Source organism: Vigna unguiculata, chromosome 4 (genome assembly GCF_037176805.1).
Source record: "Vigna unguiculata cultivar grain cowpea cultivar isolate G323 ecotype 2 chromosome 4, ASM3717680v1, whole genome shotgun sequence".
NCBI classification, from domain to species: Eukaryota; Viridiplantae; Streptophyta; class Magnoliopsida; order Fabales; family Fabaceae; genus Vigna; species Vigna unguiculata.
The window spans coordinates 11,366,588-11,386,939 of record NC_140795.1 but is presented as its reverse complement, the minus strand read 5'-3'; the positions used below and the strand labels follow the sequence as shown (position 1 = coordinate 11,386,939).

Sequence of the window (20,352 nt, the reverse complement as noted above, 5' to 3'; positions counted from 1 at the left end):
TTTTAGGTATTTGGGTGGAGCAATTTTGGAGCTTGGACATTAATCTTCAGATGAAGAGAGTTGACACGTCATTTCCACGTCATTTCCACATCATCTAAGTGAATTGGCACATTTGAGGCCTAGTAGTGGCATTTTGTAATTTTACACCCAATAGTGGCATTTTTGTAAATATGTGAAGTTGTGGTGATGTGACCACATATAGAAGAGCTGGTTTTTCGTTTTCCAGCCACCATCATCTTCTCCACTCTTCATTTTTAGGTTTTTAAAGCTTTGAAGGTGACCCATGCAGGCACATGCTAATTTTTCACATTTTGCACTCATTTTTCACGTTTTATGAGTTATGGACAACAACTATTCTAGAAATTCTCATTTTTTGCAGCTTGGGTAACATTTATATTGAAGCATTTATCATTTTTGTTGGTTGTTTTCATTCTTGCCGCTTTCTCTCCTTGCACATTTTCATTTCCTGCACCATTTTAGGTTTTTTGCACCAATTTGTACTCATTTGAACGGTTGAATCTTAATTTCTGTTGAACCTTAATTCGAATTCCATGAGGAACTAATTTTCATTTGCATTGATTCCTTGACGAAAATGAAATGAAACCATGAGATTGTTGGCAGTTTCTAGGTTGTATTCGAATTTGACTCTGTTTTAGGTTATGTTTTGATGATAAATACCTTTTTGATGCATTCTTAATCTCAAATTTGTGTTTTATGCACATTAATGGCTCATATTCATGCTTAATGTTTATGGGTTCTGTCATAGCTTGCTTCAATTTGTGGGTGTTAACTGCCTGAAATTTGTTGTGCTTAATGACATAATGAATTCATGGTAATTTTTGCTTAGTGGATTAACTTAGGGTTCATGAGAGCAAATTCGAATAGAACAATTAATTTGATAATCTGCGATTAGTGGACTTTTAATTGAATCAAAGAATCATTGCGTTTTCATATAACTGTTAAATTTCTCTACAATTTTGTGAATTAAATTTTGTGCGAATCCATCAAACCCCCTCCCCCCCTTTGGTGTTATGTTTAATTCTGGATTAAGCTATGAACGAAAATATTGGTCGTTGGGATACGACTTGGTTTAACTTTAACATACTACATTTAATCTGTTTTATTTAATCAGGTACGACCTCTATCAGTCTAACAATGCTTTTCCCACTATTAAGCTGCCCATAGTTCCAAGTAGTGTAAAACTTCCTAGATCCCTAGATTTTGGAGGTAAGGACTTTTGAATAATGGCATTGTAGCCAGCTTCTAATAGGTATTTGGCATATCTAGGTATTTATTCCATAGCCTCTATGAAAGATACATTGATCTGCAACCTTTTCATCATGTCTAGGAATCTCTTGTATTGCCTCTCCTTATCCATTCTCGTTGGTCTATGAGGATAAGTCAATCTTGTTTTAGAGGGTTTACATATTCAACATCTTTCTTTATTCTTCCTCTTCTCTCCCCCTCTTTCTTTTCTTTCTCTTTTTCTTTTTCCACTATACTATTTACTTCTATTCTAGTATTTACATATACTTCCCCTTTTCTCTCTTTCACATTCATTGCTCAACTCTATTTTTTCACTCAACTCTTTTTTCTCTTCATTTTCATTCAGATTTATTATTTCCCTTCTTTCTGTTTTCCTTTTCTTCACTCAAGTTATCTCCAATTCCATTTTCTATCACAATACCTTCTCTTGTTGTGATGGACTTACAATGCTCCTTAGTATTGACTTGAGTGTTGGTTGAAAATTCGCTTTCTTGATGATCAGCAAGTTGCTTTACAATTTGGCCAACTTGCACTTCCAGATTTTTGATGGAGGCCTCTGTGTTCTTTTGATTGAATGTTGAAGCTTGGATGAATTGGGCTAGAGCATCCTCCAATTTGTACAATTTGTCATGCTGGAATGGTTGTTAGTTTTGATATGAGGCTTGTTGATTCTGTCTTTGTTGATTTCTAGCCTTTTGCCTCCATATCCATAATTGTGGTATTGATTGTTCCTCCAATTTGAATTCTGGTGGAAGTTGAAAATTTCTGGTTTACGAGAGCCACTTATGAAATTGGCTTGCTCTTCTTGGATAAATTAAGTTGTTGAACAATAGCCATTATGTTGATTACCAGTACAAAACTCATACCTCAAAATTGGCTGAGACGTGCCAATTGTTGTTGCACCAACCTACATCTTAGTCATTTGCTTTTTAAGATCTTCCATCTAATGTGAAATTTTGTGCTAAGATTGCATTTTGTGTATCAAATTCGAGAAGTCCTCTTCTATGTAGTTGGTTTTTATCATGCTGCACATGGTGGTCACTAGTTGATAAAGATTCAATAATCGCAGTTGTTGAAGAACATCTTTATTCATCATGATCCTCTAGAAGAAGCATCTAAAAGTAGCTTGGTTTGTGGCCTAAGCCCATTATAGAACATGTTGAGTCCAGCTAAATCATCAAATCCATGGTTTGGACATTTTTTGAGAAGAGATTTCTATCTCTCCCATGCTTCACAAAAGGTCTCATCTATTCCTTGTGAAAATGTTGCAATAGTTGACTTGGCACCCACGTATCTTGATGGTGGGAAAAATCTAGACATGAATTTCCTCTCCACATCTTCCTAATTCACTAATCTTTGGTTTTGTTGAGACTATAACAAATTTTTTTCTTTTCCATTTAAGGAAAATGGAAACAATCTTAAGTATGCCACCTTCTCATTCTCTCTTGATATTCCCATGGTGCCATAGAATTTTGTGAGATGAATGTAGGGGTCCTCATTATCTAATCCATCAAACTGGTTTGCTATTATAAGTGACAATAGTGTAGGCTTCATTTCCAATCCTTTGGTAGGTCTAACCATGCTTTTAAAACTCCTTGGCCCATGGTGCTACACATAATCTCCCAACAATCTCCTTTGTTTTGTACGCTGTGCCATGATTTCCTCATGATTATGCAGATTTGAGTTGTGAAAAGGTGAGTTTTCTGCAATATGGTTCAGCTACGGCTCAAGCTGTGTTTACAGCCCCTTTTTCCTATTTTTGTTGTTATTTCTTCTAGTAGTTTTCTCAATTTATGGATCAAACAACAGAGTTCCTTTTTCTCCTTTTGGCATACACAACAACTCAAGATGAAGTGAGCATAGCAGATTGAATATACAACTTAATCAAATAAAAATACTGCACAAATTTACACAAATATACAAAAAACTTCAAGGTAATTACAAACTACTAATCTAACTTAGCCCAAATCGTCGGCAATAGCGCCAAAATCTTGTTCAATGGCCCGGTGTGGGTCTAACTTTTCCAACAAGTATATTTGGTTTGTTGTGGTGCATCAAGGTCATATCCACAGGGATTTGGTAACAAGATCAATCGTCTATAATTTCACTTAACGTTTGGCAATGGAATTGAACTTGGGATTGAACTTGGCAATGAGAGAGATGATGACGATTAAAACTTTGCGATTGAACTTGGCCTTTTAACTTCATTGTATTACCTTTAATTATTTATATATCATGTTCTTTATTTCTGGTTTTGATGGAAGTACGCTTAACTTGTAGATCAAACCATGTGTTTGTGAAAGATAACCTAAGGGTGTCAGACGCAGGATTTTCCAATCCAAGTGAAGGAACCCTTGCATTGAGAACATGTTTGGTATATGTCAAGGGTCAGGAGACTTGATTGGATCTAAACACTAGCCTAGATGTCTTTGCATCTAGTGTTAAAGAAGTGTGATGATTGGCCAAATTGCCATGGAGTGCAACACAAATGAAGGAACCAACACATAGAAGCAAGAACATAATACTTATATAATAAGATGAAATACAAATAGAGTTTTGAAATTACATTCAATCCCAACTCTAGAGGAATTAGTTGCTCATGATGATGTATACAAGATGAACGTGGAAAAGCTTTCTTCCTTCCATAGCTTTTACAAAATATTTACTAAGAACTATACTAATATAAGTGTTTCTTTCTCTAGACTATACTACAGAACTAAAACTACAATCAGCGTTCAAATCACCATGAATAATCCCTAGGTCATGGCCTCTATTTATAGATTTTAATGTGCTACTCTAGCTTCTAAGTTTTGAAGTTTAACCATGTAGGTTTCATTCCAAAGTGGGTTTCTTCCCAAGCTCAAACATCAATCTTTTGCAGGTCCGGAATGGAGGTTTCGCTACCATGAAGGTTTCCCTTTGATGCTCAGCTTCAAATCTGGAGCTTCATGTTTCTTTGCAGTTAAGTTTTCTTAAAATGTGGCTTAAGTGTCAGCTGCTCAACCACAAGCTTAAAATTACTTTTTCAGTTCATCTTTCTAGCTTGAGCTACAACTTTTGGGGCTCGTCACCAACTTTATAATTTCCTTCATTTTACCTGCAAAACAAAAAAAAATGTATTAAATTCCATTTTTTATATTTTCTCATCACCACATTCTGTAATTATGTGAAATTAGGGAAATTCTAATGGGCTTGACTCTTTCTGATGCCTTTCTAATTCACATGCATGTTTGGATATGATTTAGGCAATTTTGTTTCGATGAGCCTACAACCACATGAGCCTACCTTGGATTGTTTGCATTAATAGCCCCTTATGAGCGTGCATACCCTTTTTCATTGTTTTATAGCTCATTACAAGCCCTTAACCTGAAAAACCATGATTCATCCCTCCTTAGGAAATTTCAGAGCTTTGGAATTGTTTTGGGAATGGGTGCTCTTTTAATTGTGGTTGCGCACAATAAGTGTGGTTGTGCACATACTTGTTTTTGTTCTTGGATTGCTCATTTGTACATTTTATGTCAGACTTGAAAATTTTTGTTTCTCTACTAAAAAATAAAAGAAATGAGAAAAGAAAAAAGATGAAAAGAAAAAGAAAAGAAAGAAAAGAGATTTGGGTCTAAGTAGTGTGTGAGAATTGAATTTGGAAGTGTTGGAGTTTGGAATTCTTTCATGCTTGCTTTTGACGTATTCCCCATTGCTCCTCTATTTCCTTTGGTTCTTTTAGCAACTTATCAATATATTCCACACCTTGTCCTCTGCCCCATTGCAAGCTTGAAAAGTCCTTCTAATCTTGATATGCATGTGATATGGTTTGGTTATTGGTTTTAGAGGCTCGCAAAGTTTGTTTAATGCTTGTTTTCCAGGGATGCTTCGAGAGTAAATAGTAGCCTAGACATTTGAGTGATATAGTGCATATTCTATGAGGTTATGTTGCTTTCAACTCTTTCTTTGAGCTTAATTGAGTACTTGACATGTTTTGAAATTGCTTGGATGATGTTAATGGATTTCTTGCAGCTTTGACTACTTCTGTGTTGGATGTGTATCCATTTGTCTATTTGTTTTTGTTGTGTCTGTTTCATATCTCTCTTTGTTTTGTTTGTGTTGTCCTAACTTTGCTTCGTTGTGCTTTTTAGTTTTTGCCCAAGAGTGCAAAAGGGTACGTGTGGGTGATTTTCATGAGTCATTATTTTCCCATTATTCCATTGCCTTTTTGTGTTTATCTTGATAATGTTTGATGTTTAATGTCTATTTTGAGTTCATTTTCGTTTGATGGGCTTTATTGGGCCATTATTCCGAATTTTGATTAATTTGGCATTAATTAGTCTAATTTTTGTTTCTAATTATTTTTTAGGTATTTTGTGAAGCAATTTTGGAGCTTGGATGCTAGTCATAAGGTGAAGAGAGAGTTACCACCTCATTTCCACATTATTGCCACATTTGTGCCATGTCAATTAGCCTATCCACGTCATTGGGCCAACATTTTCAGCCCATAGTGGCATTTTTATAATTCTGCTAACTAGAATGACATTTTTGTAAATATATTAATTTGTGGTAAGAGAAGGATGAATTTTAGGTCTCTTTTGTAGGTAGCAGCCACCAGCATCTCTATATACTCCATTTTTACGTTTCTTGCACTTTGAATCAACACCCATTACGTTTTATTGACATTTCTGCACCTTGGAATAACTTCGATATGATTTTATTATTAAATGTCTTCTCTGTTTCCATTTTCACCTTTCATTGAAGGATTTACGTTTTAGTTTCTGCCCATTTATGTTTTATTGTTGTTTGGTACATTGAAGGATGAATTTGATTAAGGTTATTTTTTGTTTCAACTCCATTTCGATAGAGGGGTAATTTGTGTGACTGATTCCCTGAAGAGAATGCATAAGCTTTGAGGTTCTTTGCTCCATAATGATGATTGAGTTCTGTGTTGGTTAACTTTTCGTCTTTTAATCTCTTAGAGTAATTTAAAATCTATGTGTGCTTAATATGCAGTGGATAATTTGGTGTTTAAGTGAATCTGTATTCATGCTTAATGAATGTGGGTTGCTTTTTCAATGGTAAGATTAATTGACGTGTGCATTACTTTAATGTATAATGAAACTTTTCTTAAGTTTTGCTTAGTTGATTGGAAATGAGTGGATTAAGAGTCAATCTAACAGATATCAAATTCTCGTGAGTGATGATAAATGGAAATGCATTTGAATCAAAGAATCAACATGTTTTCATTATTGTTTGATTGAAGTAAATTTGTGATTTTGAATCTGGTTTTTTTGTTTTGTGTGTTGAATTGTTTCTGGAAAGCTTTGGTTGAAAATAATGTGATGGGGAAAACAACAACATAAAGAATATACCAGAGACTGTAGCGGATATAATTTCCCCTAACTTGCAAGAATCTATGAGGAGCAACAATCAAAGAGCAGAAATAGTAAATCACCACAATCACAAATAAAGGCACCAAGATTTTTAACGTGCAAAATCCCTCAAATCCAAGGTAAAAATCACAAGTCGTCCAGACCAAAGAAATAGTTACACTATGATCAATAAGAGTACAAAAGAGTCTCAATCAACAACACAAATTAGTGCCAATACCCAACCAAATAGCAAAGCAATAAAGCTTTCAAATAGAGAAGAAAAAGTGAAGAAAACCTATAAAATCACTATTATAGTGCGAAATTAATATCTCCCAACTCACACCTCTATTAATGATCCCACCGGTTAGAATGAAGAACAATGAGTTCCGAACCTACGGTAAAAATTTCAGCCCGATAGGAAGGAAGCCTAATACCCAACAAATCTCCCCTTCACAACTATGTGGAGATAACCCCCAAACCAGCGATCTCATAACAAACTTCAAACTGCCCTTTTGGCAATGTTTTAGTCATCATATCAGCACCATTATCATCTGTACGAACTTTTTCCAACGCCAAAGTCATAGCATCCAAAGCATCACATATCTAATGATACCTCACATCAATATGTTTGGATCTAGAATGGAAAGTTGGATTCTGACCAAGATGGATAGCACTCTGGCTATCAACGAGCAATGAATAGTTATCTTGCCTAAAACCAAGCTCCTGCAAGAATTTCTTCAACCATAACAACTCCTTGCATGTTTCAGTAATGGCAATGAACTCTGCCTCTATAGTAGACAACGCTACACACCTTTGTAGTCTTGATTGCCAAGCCACAGCTCCCCCTGCAAAATTAATTAAATAGCTTGAGGTGGACTTCCTGGAATCAATGTCTCTAGCCGTATCTGAATCTGAGTATCGCACCAAATTAGGCTTATCACCTCAAAAACAAAGCTTCATATCAATAGTACCATGAAGATATCTCAAAATCCATTTCATAGCATTCCAATGCTCTTTACCTGGGTTTGACAAAAATCGACTGACTGTACCAACAACATGTGCAATATCTGGTCTCGTACATACCATTGCATACATCAAACTGCCAATTGCAGACGCATAAGGAACTTTGCTCATCTATGCCTTCTAAAGTTCATTTGAAGGACTTTGTTTAACACTCAATTTATGTTAGTTTTGAAATGGTTGAAAAGCCAAGAAGGGGTGGGGGTCGAATTGGCTACTTAAAAATTTAGGCTATCTTTGCAAGCTAAAAACAACCTTTAATTGAATCAAATAGATCACCAAGTTAGGATGCAAACAGTACTGAACTATACACTTTCAATTGATCAAAAATAGAGTTAACAAATTGATTTTACTAAATATATTATGTTTTGGTAGAATCAATCGATTGAAACTGAAAAACAGTCGACTGAAATACTAGGAAAAATGCAGAAATGCGAATTTGAATTTTAAACCAGAAACAAATGCTCAAGAATGATCAAGACCAGTTCCAAATGATCATACAAACATGCTCAATGTTGTAGATGCCATGAACACATGCAAGAACATGAAAAAGATGATTAAAGTACAAGTTCTTGAAACTTCAAAATGAAAATGCAAGAGAGAAAGGTTAGAGAAGAGAGGACACCGCGAATTTTTATACTGGTTCACTTAAACCTGAGCTACATCTAGTTTGTCAAGGCAACCTTAGCTTGACTTTGCACTATTTCAAAAGTTTTACAAATATCCACCCTTACACTTCCAAAATATGCAAAAACACCACAAAAGACTCTTGAATCACATAAGAATCACACCAGTACAGCAAGAACCCTCTCGCAGACCTGGAAAACCACTAGGCACACACACATAAAGCTTGAGAAAGATCAAACCTTAGTGGTAGCACAGCCTTGCCTACCACAAACCACTTTCTCCAAGCTTCAAACCAAACCAAAAGCTTCAAGAATTGATCCAAGATCAATCTTCAACAGCTGCAACACCTATGATCACGAAGGAGAGAGTTTCCACACGTTTCCAGAACCAAATCGTGCTATAAAATGATCAACTTAACTCTCTTTCAAAAATCACAGCTTTTATAGTTAAACTGTTACGAAATTCAACAGGTTGATTTTAAAATCAGTCGGTTGATTTCACTTGACTTAAGTGAAATCAGTCGATTAAAAACTAAATCAACTAATTGAATTTGTTGCAGTTTAAGACTACTACAGCCAACCTTTTAACCTGTTAAAAAGTCATTCAACAGATTAAAAGAGACATTTTAACCTGTTGAAAAACCATTCAATAGATGAAAAACACAACAAAGACCAAACTACATCTAATTAATGCTTTAAGGTCTACAAAATGAATTAAAAACTACAAATACACATTCTTAATGATGTAACTACATGGAGAGCACACATTCCAGCCTTGATCAGCATGGATATCATCAAATCTCCTTTCCTTCATCAATGTAGGCTGCATTCCAATGGTAATGGCTTCAAGATAGTTCAAAAGAGCTTCATTCAATCTTCATCAAATCTTCAAGAAGCAAACCACCTTGGCTTTTCATGTCAACAATCTCCCCCTGATTTTATGAAGCCAACCTCTATTCCATCTATCTTCTTCTATCTTCCATTGCAAAATGCTTCCATTTGTTGGATACCAATTGATGAAGTAAAACCTTAGCTTGAAGCTTGTGAACCTAAAAAACATTTTATAGCAGCAATACACACAAGCTAGCAAGTATACAATTGTGATCATGATCCCCCTATCAATAATATGAGTTCAAATTCAGATTTGATTATTGATTCCAATTTTAATGCTTAGTTTAATGTGATCAATTATCCATTTTCCAATTTTTCCAATTTTTCTACCCCTTTAGATTAATCAAACAGAACAAATGCATAAAGATAACAAGCATTACATTTCATTTCATTAATACTGGAAGGGAATACAACCAACAGAAACTGAAAATAGAAAACAGATGCATAAAGCTGGTACAATCAGCCGACTGAAATGAAAAACAACCAACTGAAACAGATAGAACTTAAACTGAAAAATCATAAACACTAGGATGCAATGCATGATCCTAAACAACCACCACACTCAGTCATCCTGAGGATCATTTCGGGTCTGGAATGAGTGGAGCATATCATGGATATCATGGATTTGGTAATCCAATGCGTTGAACCTCTCATTACAATAGTTGTGATGTTCATGTTGAGACACATTGAGCTCATGCAGCTGGTTCAGCACCATTCTCTCAAAATGTGAGTACACAGGGCCTCTATCCTCTAGAGGATGGTAGGGAATCAAGTCCATGGGTCCAGCAGTTGGTTCTTCCTCTTGATTTGCACCACTTGGACCAGCTTCATGGTCATGTGCACCACCAACAACAGCTCCAACAGTTGTCCATCCATTTCCCACCTTGATAAAGCTCATTTTTGTGCAAATTTTGGTTGGAGGTATGGTTCAATAGTCCAGTTGACTCCTCTAGCTCATCCTCTACATCAATACAAAAGTATTCAATGAATTTAGACACCAAAACCACATATGGAAGCCTAAAATCCGTGAGCCTCTTGGCCTTGAGCATGTGATCACGAAACACATAGATCCAATCCACTTGAATGTTGTGTTGAATGCAGTACATGAGTATCAAATTTCCCTCATTTAATGTTGAATGGTTGCTACCACATGGAACAAGGATTTTGGTGACAACCATACCAAGTAACCTTTGATCCACCTTGAGACCACCAATAGGATTTCTCAAGCATTGGCCATAGTATTGCATCTTGTTGAATTCTGGAATAGCCCCAGTTTCACCTTTTCTCATTTGCACACCCCTTGGTTTAAGTCCAACCATATCTTTCCAAGCTCTCTTGTTGATCTCCATTTGAACACCCTTAATGCTAGAGAGTAGGACATCATTTTTGAACTCCAAGTTGGTGAAAAACACCTTCACCAAGTCTAGATAAATTTTCCCTGAAAGTTCAAGGAAGGACCTCAACTTTTGATGCTTTAGTTGTTGGAATAGGCTCTCAAAGCCTTCAGCCCTTAGCCATGAGAACCTCAGCAACTTAGGAATGCTGATCTCCTTTCTATTAATTTCAATGAGGAACACTTGAATGTTGTCCTCATGATCCTCAAACCATGCTTCAATTCTTCCATGGCTTTCATGATTTGGAGACCTTGGGGTAGGAGGAGTGGAGTGCTCATCATCAGATTGGGTAGCTCTTTGGGAATGACGAGGCATGATGAATGTTGGTATGGCTATTTCTAAAAGATTTATGATGAAAATGCAGCAATACAAGTGCGGTATTTATAATTCAACAAACTAATTTTCAGAAACAATTGATTAAATGGTGCAGATTTTTCTAATTAATTCATTTTATGTTACCTAAATCAATTTAATATAGTTTAAAATAGTATCTCATGCATTCATGATGTTTTCAATGTGTTTTTATGAGAGAATCAATCAGTTCAGATCATGTGAGTTGCATGCATATTGGAATTGTACACTAGAATGCTTTTTGGTCAAACAATTCTGTAAAAGTAACACATGGCTGATGAAATGGGTAGTTAGGAGCAGATAGTACCTGACAAAAAGATGCTTTCTTTGACTGGGTCAACTTAACAATTCAATTCGTAAGTAAAAGCACAGTTTAAGTAAAATCAACATGTTGAAAAATAGAATCAGTCGACTAAAATAACATCAGAGCATCAGAGATTAAAAACAGAATCTGATTAAGTGAAATCAGCTGATTGATTTTGAAAATCAATGGATTGAAAATCGTGAAATTGAACTTCATTTTTCCAGATTCAGTTTTAATGAAATCAACATACTGAATTATGAAAATAGCAGATTAAAAATCATAGCAGATCAATTTTTCATCATCCAGTGACAGTTTAAGTGAAATAAACATGTTGAAATACAGAAACAACAAGTTGACAGATCATGAATTTTGCAAACAGAGGCAGATTTAAGTGAAATCAACACGTTGAAATGCAAAATCAATAGGTTGACTATGACAGTTTTTAACTTTTGCATACAGTAGTAGATTTTTATGAAATCAATGCATGAGTACATAAGATTAACATGCTACAAACACATCAGACCACATTCTTGATGTCTAAAATGCCTAGTTTAGTTCTTAGCTTGTTAAACCTATCTCTAGCCAATGGTTTTGTAAACAAATCCGCCAATTGATTTTCAGTTTTAACAATTTTGATTTCACAATCTCCCTTTTGAACATGATCACAAATGAAATGATGCCTAATCTCTATATGCTTGGTTTTAGAATGTTGTATTGGATTCTTGGTTAAGTTGATTGCACTAGTATTATCACAATACAAAGGTACCTTGCTTAGCCTTACACTATTGTCCAAAAGTTGATGTTTCAACCATATGATTTGTGCACAGCCATGTCCAGCAGCAATATATTCAGCTTCAGCTGTGGAAAGTGCCACACAAGCTTGCTTTTTGCTATTCCATGAGATTAGACTTAATCCAAGCAAATGGCAAGTACCACTTGTGCTTTTCCTATCCAATTTGCACCCTGCATAGTCCGAATCTGAAAAGCCACTAAGAGATATGTTAGAATCACATGGATACCATAAACCAACATTAGTTATTCCTTTGAGGTATTTTAGAATCCTTTTTGCAGCCTTAAAGTGTGATTCTTTTGGATTTGCTTGAAATCTAGCACATAAGCATACTCCAAACTAAATATCTAGCCTACTTGCTGTAAGATAGAGCAAAGACCCAATCAACCTTCTATATTTAGTTGATTCCACTGGTTGGCCAGGCTCATCTGCATCCATAAGACAATTTGTTGCAATTGGAGTGGCAGCTTCCTTGCAATCCTCCATTTTGAACTTTTTCAACAAGTCAAAACATTATTTTGATTGATTTAAAAATGTTCCATGCTTGAGTTGCTTGACTTGCAGCCCTAGAAAGTAGGTAAGCTCACCCATCATGGACATCTCAAATTCTCCCTACATAGTTGCAACAAACTCTTCACACAATGTGTTGTTATCTGAACCAAAGATGATATCATCAACATACACTTGAACAAGTATAACATCATTTTCATGTTTTCTAATGAAGAGTGTTTTATCCACAGCACCTCTAACATAACCTTTGGATAAGAGAAAATTGCTTAGCCTTTCATACCATTGTCTTGGTGCTTGTTTCAAACCATATAAGGCCTTTTTCAATTTGAAAACATGGTTAGGATAAAGGTGATCCTCAAATCGAGGAGGTTGTGATACATACACTTCTTCATTTAGGAAACCATTCAAGAATGCACTTTTCACATCCATTTTATGCAATTTAAAGTTACACATGCAAGCATATGCTAAGAGTAATCTCACAGCTTCTAGCCTAGCTACAGGTGCATAAGTTTCATCAAAATTAATGCCTTCTTCTTGATTATAACCTTTAGCAACTAGTCTAGCTTTGTTTCTTACTATATTACCATCTTCATCCATTTTGTTTCCAAAAACCCATTTGGTTCCAATTATATTCATATCATTAGTTTTAGGCACTAGAAACCACACATCAATTCTTGTGAATTGATTGAGTTCATCTTGCATAGCCACGATCAGATTACTATCATTCAAAGCATCATTCACATTCTTAGGTTCAATTTGAGATAAAAATGCAACATGTTCATGATGTGTTGCACAACCTTGCCTACCATAAACCACTTTCTCCAAGCTTCAAACCAAACCAAAAGCTTCAAGAATTGATCCAAGATCAATCTTCAACAACTGCAACACCTATGATCACGAAGGAGAGAGTTTCCACAAGTTTCCAGAAAAAAATCGTGCTCTAAAATGATCAACTTAACTCTCTTTCAAAAATCACAGCTTTTATAGTCAAACTGTTACGAAATTCAACAAGTTGATTTTCAAATCAATCGGTTGATTTCACTTGACTTAAGTGAAATCAGTCGATTAAAAACTAAATCAACTAATTGAATTTGTTGCAGTTTAAGACTACTGCAGCCAACCTTTTAACCTGTTAAAAAGTCATTCAATAGATTAAAAGAGACATTTTAACCTATTGAAAAACCATTCAACAAATGAAAAACACATCAAAGACCAAACTACATCTAATTAATGCTTTAAGGTCTACAACATGAATTACAAACTACAAATACACTTTCTTAATGATGTAACTACATGGAGTGCACACATTCCAGCCTTGATCACCATGGATATCATCAAATCTCCTTTCCTTCATCAATGTAGGCTTCATTCCAATGGCAATGGCTTCAAGATAGTTCAAAAGATCTTCATTCAATCTTCATCAAATCTTTAGGAAGCAAACCACCTTGGCTTCTCATATGAACAGTTTAAAATGAGTAGCAAGAGGAGTGCTTACGAGTTTCACATTTTCCATCTGGAATCTCTACAACACCCTTTTAATATAGTGTTCCTATGACAGCCAAAGCTTCCTTTCTTTTCTTTCTCGAATGATTCTTATTCCAACAATCTGTTTACCATGAAGGAAAGTTGTCTTCACATCCATCTGCTCAACCTCCAAATCAAGAGTAGTAGTTAAACTTAACACAGTTTTGATGGATGACATTTTCACCACAGGTGAGAAAGTCTCATTGAAATCAACACCCTTTTTCTGTCTGAAACCTTTCACCACCAATCTAGCCTTGCACTTTGGAAATGTAGAATTAGCATCTTGTTTCATCTTGAAGATCCACCTGTTTTCTAAAGCCCTTTTTCCCTTAGGCAATTTCACCAAGTTATAAGTGTGATTATCATGCAAAGATTTCATTTCATCTTGCATTGCATCCAACCACTTTTATTTTTGTTCACACTCCAAAGCCTCTTCAAAACACTTAGGTTCTCCACTGTCAGTCAAGGTTATGTACTCATCACAAGAATACCTTGTAGAAGGTTGTTTTTGTCTATTAGACCTCTTGAGTTGGACTTGAGGTGGTTCAGGTATATCACCAAGATCATCATCATCATCATGTTCCTCTAGAGCATCATCAATTGGAACCTCTACTCCACTTCCAAACTATTGATGATCAACATCACCATGTTGTTCATCATCTTGAGCTTCCGTTTCAACATTCTCCAGATTGTGAGCGGATAACCTCATCGGATTACCACCAGTGAGATTACTATCTTTCTTGGGTGTTGTCTTCTCCACCTTATCAATGTCTTCAATGGTCTGGTCTTCCATGAATTGTACGTCACGACTTCTAACAAGCTTCATCCTCACCATAGGCAATAAAGATGCATTGCCTTGTCTTTTTATCTAACTGGGATATTTCATCCTTAGGAACGTGAACAAATGCCATGCAACCAAAGACACGAAAATGATCATAGCTAACATTCTTACCAAACCAAATTTTGTCTAGCACCTCAGTAGTCAAAGCAATTGTGGGACTGAGATTAATAACATGCACAACTACAAGTAATGCCTCTCCACAAAAGTTCTTTGGCAACTTTGCTTCCGAAAGCATACATGTAACCCTTTCACTAGACCATTCAACTGAGGAGTTTTAGAAGGAGTCTTCTCGTGTCTAATACCTTGCTGCCTGCAATAAATATCAAAGGGTCCATAATACTCACCACCATTATCACTCTGGATGAATTTCAGCTTCTTGCATGATTTCCTCTCAACCATAATATGAAATTCCTTGAACTTTTCAAGTACTTGATCTTTCCACTGAAGAGCATAGACCCATAGCTTCCTGGAACAATCATCAATAAAATTAACAAAGTAAAGTGCACCACTAAATGACCTTACCTTTAATGGGCCACAAACATCAGAATGCACCAATTCAAGCAATTCTGACTTCCTTGAGGGAGGATGCTTCTTAAAAGATACTCTGGTTTGTTTACCAGCCATGCAATGAGAACATTTCTCCAATTATGCATTCCTCAATCCCATAAGCACATCCTTTTTAGCTAAGCAGTTAAGCCTTTTCTCACTTATACGACCAAGCCTCCAGTGCCACAAAGATGCTTCCATATACATAGCATTCACATTGTCTTTAGCAACCAAAGCTTTAGTCTAATACAATTTAGATTGTTTCTCCCCTCTGGCCATAACAAAGTTACCTTTAGTGAGCTTCCATTTACTATAACCAAAGTGATTATCATAACCACGATCATCAAGCAAATGCACAAATATCAGATTAAAGCAAACATCTGGAACATGTTTGACTCCTCTAAGTAATAATTGCACTCCCTTGTTGGTTTGAAACCAAACATCACCAACACCAAGAACCTTTGAAACACCATCATTACCCATCTTTAACACTCCAAAATCACCAGAAGTGTAAGATGTAAAGAACTCCTTCCTAGGTGTAACATGCAATGTAGCACCATTATCAATAATCCCATAACTTCGTCATCAAACTTTATGCCCATTCCTGACAATCTATCTAGCAGCCCTTGAAATTCATCTAAATGATCTGAAATTGAAGAATTCTCCCTGTACCTCAAATTCATCAAGCAATTCAACAAATACAGTTTATTATTGCCAGACTTAGAAGCATACAAAGACTCAATTTTCTCTCACAAGATTTTGGCATGTGTCTCATTAGCAATGTGATTATAAACATTGTCTTCTACATACTGTCGAATAAAATCGCACACTAGTTGGTGCTCAAAATCGCATTCTTCTTTAGACATAGAATCTGGCTTTAGTGTAGTAAAGACTGGAAGTTTCAATTTCTTTACAAACAATAAATCTTTCATCTTGTCCTTCCATAAATGATAATTTGTACCATTCAAAGCAACCATCTTTGCATTTGCCTCCATCATTCAAGCAAGTAAATATAGCCCAACCAAGATCTTCGATACCACTTTGATGGGGAAAACAACAACACAAACAATATACCAGAGAATGTAGCAGATATAACTAACTTGCAAGAATCTATGAGGAGCAACAATCAAAGAGCAGCAATAATTAATCACCACAATCACAAATAAAGGCACCAAAATTTTTAATGTGGAAAACCCCTCAAATCAAGGGTAAAAACTATGAGTCGTCCAGACCAAAGAAATAGTTCCACTATGATCGACAAGAGTACAAAAGAGTCTCAATCAACAACACAAATTAGTTCCAACACCCAACCAAATAACAAAACAACAAAGCTTTCAAATAGAGAAGAACAAGAGAAGAAAACCTATAAAATCACTGCTGTAGTGCGAAATTAATATCTCGCAACTCAGTCAGAATGAAGAACATTGAGTTTCGAACCTGATGTAAAAATTTTAGCCTGATCCAATGGTGAACAAATCCGCAGTGCCGATTTTACGGTGACAACTCTGTGAAAAATGTGAACAAAATTTTTCCTCTACCTCTCCCTCTATGTGCTAGGGTTTTCATTGTGTTATGACTCTATTATTCTGTCTCTCTATTTATTTTGCAGCCCCCTCTCAACTAGATTAAGTGAGACATGGGCTTCTCAAATTTTGGACTTTTCTCCATGTAGGAAGGGAGCCCAATACCCAACACATTTGTCATTGGGAGATGACCTTGGGTTAACTCCCAAGTACTATTCTTATATGTTTTATTTGGTTGGGTTATTTCTGACTCTATTGTTCTTCCTCTATATTTATTTTGCAGCCCCCTCTCCACTAGGTTAAGTGAGACATGGGCTTCTCAAATTTTGGGCTTTTTGTCCATGTAGGAAGGGAGCCCAATACCTAACAAAAAGGTCATTGGGAGACGACCTTTGGTTAACTCCTAAGTACTATTCTTATATGTTTTATTTGGTTGGGTACGACCTCGATCAACCACGAACCCACGTTGAAAGTCCCAGCGCCGATGACGTTCAACCAACGCAACTCACAAACCATGGCAATGCCTCCACCTGCACCACGAGCTTTGAATGCCACCGCAAGAGAGATCAGATCAGCTTCCACTTGAAACCACGTCAAAGAAGGGGAGAAGACGACCATAAGCCTCGTCGAAACAACCACAAACCACTTTAGGTGGCACCACTGCGAGACATCGCGATACAAATATGAAAATGCAGCAACTAGCAACGCGTTATGCTTCTCCCACTATATCCACTACAACCCACGTACCAACGCATTTTCTCTTTAACTATCGAGACCACACATCTGCAATAGTTCATCACCATCAACTCTGGAGCAACAATGGTGGAGCTCCAAAGACAATGTAAAACTCCATGGTGCAGCGAAAATTGGATGAGTGAGTGGACGCCTGTTTTGAAGGCACTTGCAAGTTATGGTAGGTGAAAGAGGTGATAAGATTTCCTAACCAATGCTAGCCTAAGTAAGGTGGCTAGATGTAGAGAGAGGAAATCTCTAGAAAGAGTGACTCTCAAAGGCAATAGAGGGAGGAATGATCTCAACTCAATTAGAATCTATTGCATAAAATTCAAGAGTGAGTACAATGTTGAAAAATTAAGGCTTTTATACTCAAGCCATTACACATGAGGAATCTCGGCCCTTGGATGAGAAGGAGAAAGCATCTTGGCCTTTGATGCTAGCTTGGAGAAGAAGGCATGATCTTGGCCGTGACATCCTAGCTTGAAAAGGAAGCCAAGTCTCCTAGCCCTTGGATGTGTGAGGTGTAGGAAGGAATGTTGACTTCCACTTAGTCCACCTTGGACCTTTGGTAGCTCATGGTGAAATCTCCTACTGGGCTTAGTCAAGCCCAATTTATCAATTAAACTACACATTGTTTGACTTATTATTCTAGAAAACAAGGCCTAACAATGGGCCAATCTTATTGTTATTTTACTGCTCTTTGATACACCTCTTCAAATCTTCACATCTTCTTTGGCCCATTTGAAGAGTGTGAGAAGCCCATGTGGGTTTGGGCCATCTTGGATGAAGCCCAATTGGATATTTTTTAGCATGCCCCTTTTATTGGGCCTCTTGTGGGCTTTGGGATTGAGATGCATGTGGGCCATGGATTGGGCCTTGAGCATGATTTAGGCCTAGCCATTTGATAACGTTGTCGTCAAGCTATCAAATTAATACTACTTTTCTATAACAACTTCAGTATTGTTAAGAAAGTAGCCAAAAATTTAGTATGGGTTAAGTTAACCCTAAGTCATCTCCCAACGAACACGAAATTCATTTTTAACAAGTTAGTTCTTATAAAACTATACAAAAGAGTTAGTCAAATAAAAATATGAGAGATAAAGATAAAAAGATAAAATAAGATATAAACAATAATAAAGAAAAATAGGTCAATTCCACTGCTTTTCAAAATAGGATTCATCATTGGTTTCCTAAAGATTATTGTTATTAATTTCGTGTTTAAGACTTCAAATTAATCAATGTAACTTCTCAATTAATTTGTTGGCGTCCTTACTTTCAACCAAAGTAACTTCTCAATCAAAAGCAAGAACTTTGTAGATCAATCTTAGTAAATTTAACCAAAGTAACTTCTTAATTAAATATTACTAATCATAATCATGTCCATTCTTTTACCTCTTATATCTAGTAAAAAGCTAATTAACCAAAGTAACTTCTTGATTAATTTTAATCTAAGTTTTCACATTTAATCAAAGTAACTTCTCAATTATTATCAAAAACTCATGCAATCATATGAAAGTTTCTAAAATTAATCAAAGTAACTTCTCAATTAAAATTTAAAAACCCTTGGACTCATACGATTGTAATGTTATGTAGATTTAACATCGTGCTAACTTGCTACAATGTAAAAATCATTACTTTCACTAAATTAAGAACAAAAAGACATAGATGAAAATAAATCTCAACAAAAATCAAAAGAACAAACAAACTAATTGATCTAACCTCAAAATCCAATTAAGAAATTACAATGGAATCAACCCAAGAAGTTCAACACTCCACGAAATACAAAATAGAAATAGAAGAAGAATATAGAGAAAAAGGAAACGAAATTAGGCCCCCCTAAGGGTTCCTAAACTCCGAAGTCCCGAGCTTTTCTTTTCTGCTTCTCCCTTGGTCTCTTTATATAGGAATTGGACTAGGCTTTTCTGTTGCTAAAATCTCTCAAATATCTTTTAAAATAAAGATAAAGATAAATATTTAAAAACATTTGGAGAGATATAGACTATTTGACAAATATAATTAGTTGATAATATCAATATCTAATATAATTAAATTAATTAATTAATTAAAGATGTATGATCAATTATCACCAATTAGTATTTGTATTAATTTTCCAAATCAACCCTTTGCAATCTTCTTAAATTATCTTCTAAATAATCCAATATCCTCAAGATATATTTGTTTGTTGTGGAACTAAAAAGATTCAAGAAGATCTTGTCATATTTAAAAAGATATGGTAGTTATTATCTTTTAATATTTTGATATAATTAAATAGGATAATTATTTAAAAATATCAAATAAAATATCTAAAGATATATTTTCCCCAAATTATCTTCGACCATAAAGATAAAGAAAACCGCAAGGTCCAATTTTTTTTGTTCCTCTCTTCTTGGTTTAGCCAAACTTCTTCACTTTTTCAAGCTTTTCTTGTCGTCTACATGTAATGCTTGGCTTGAATTTTTGTGATTTTGATAATTTCTTATTCTTGGAATTATCTTTAAGGTGTCATGAAGCTTTAATTAATTTATTTCCACACCTCCATGAGCTCAACTTAGCTACAGCTGCACTAACACACCTCAAAATATCCAAAGAACATTTATGCAACTAAAAAGCTATTTTTAACATGTTTTTGTATCTCATGCTCAATAAACCCAATTATAGGAAATCCCAATTAAAT

General features: G+C 35.5%; 1 non-coding gene across 1 annotated transcript; it reads left to right on the top strand.

Moving 5' to 3' along the window:
- Nucleotides 1-2,446: 2,446 nt before the first annotated feature.
- LOC114182808 (small nucleolar RNA R71) lies at nucleotides 2,447-2,553 on the top strand. Its single transcript, XR_003604244.1, has one exon. It is a non-coding gene; the product is annotated as a small nucleolar RNA R71 (small nucleolar RNA).
- Nucleotides 2,554-20,352: the final 17,799 nt, after the last annotated feature.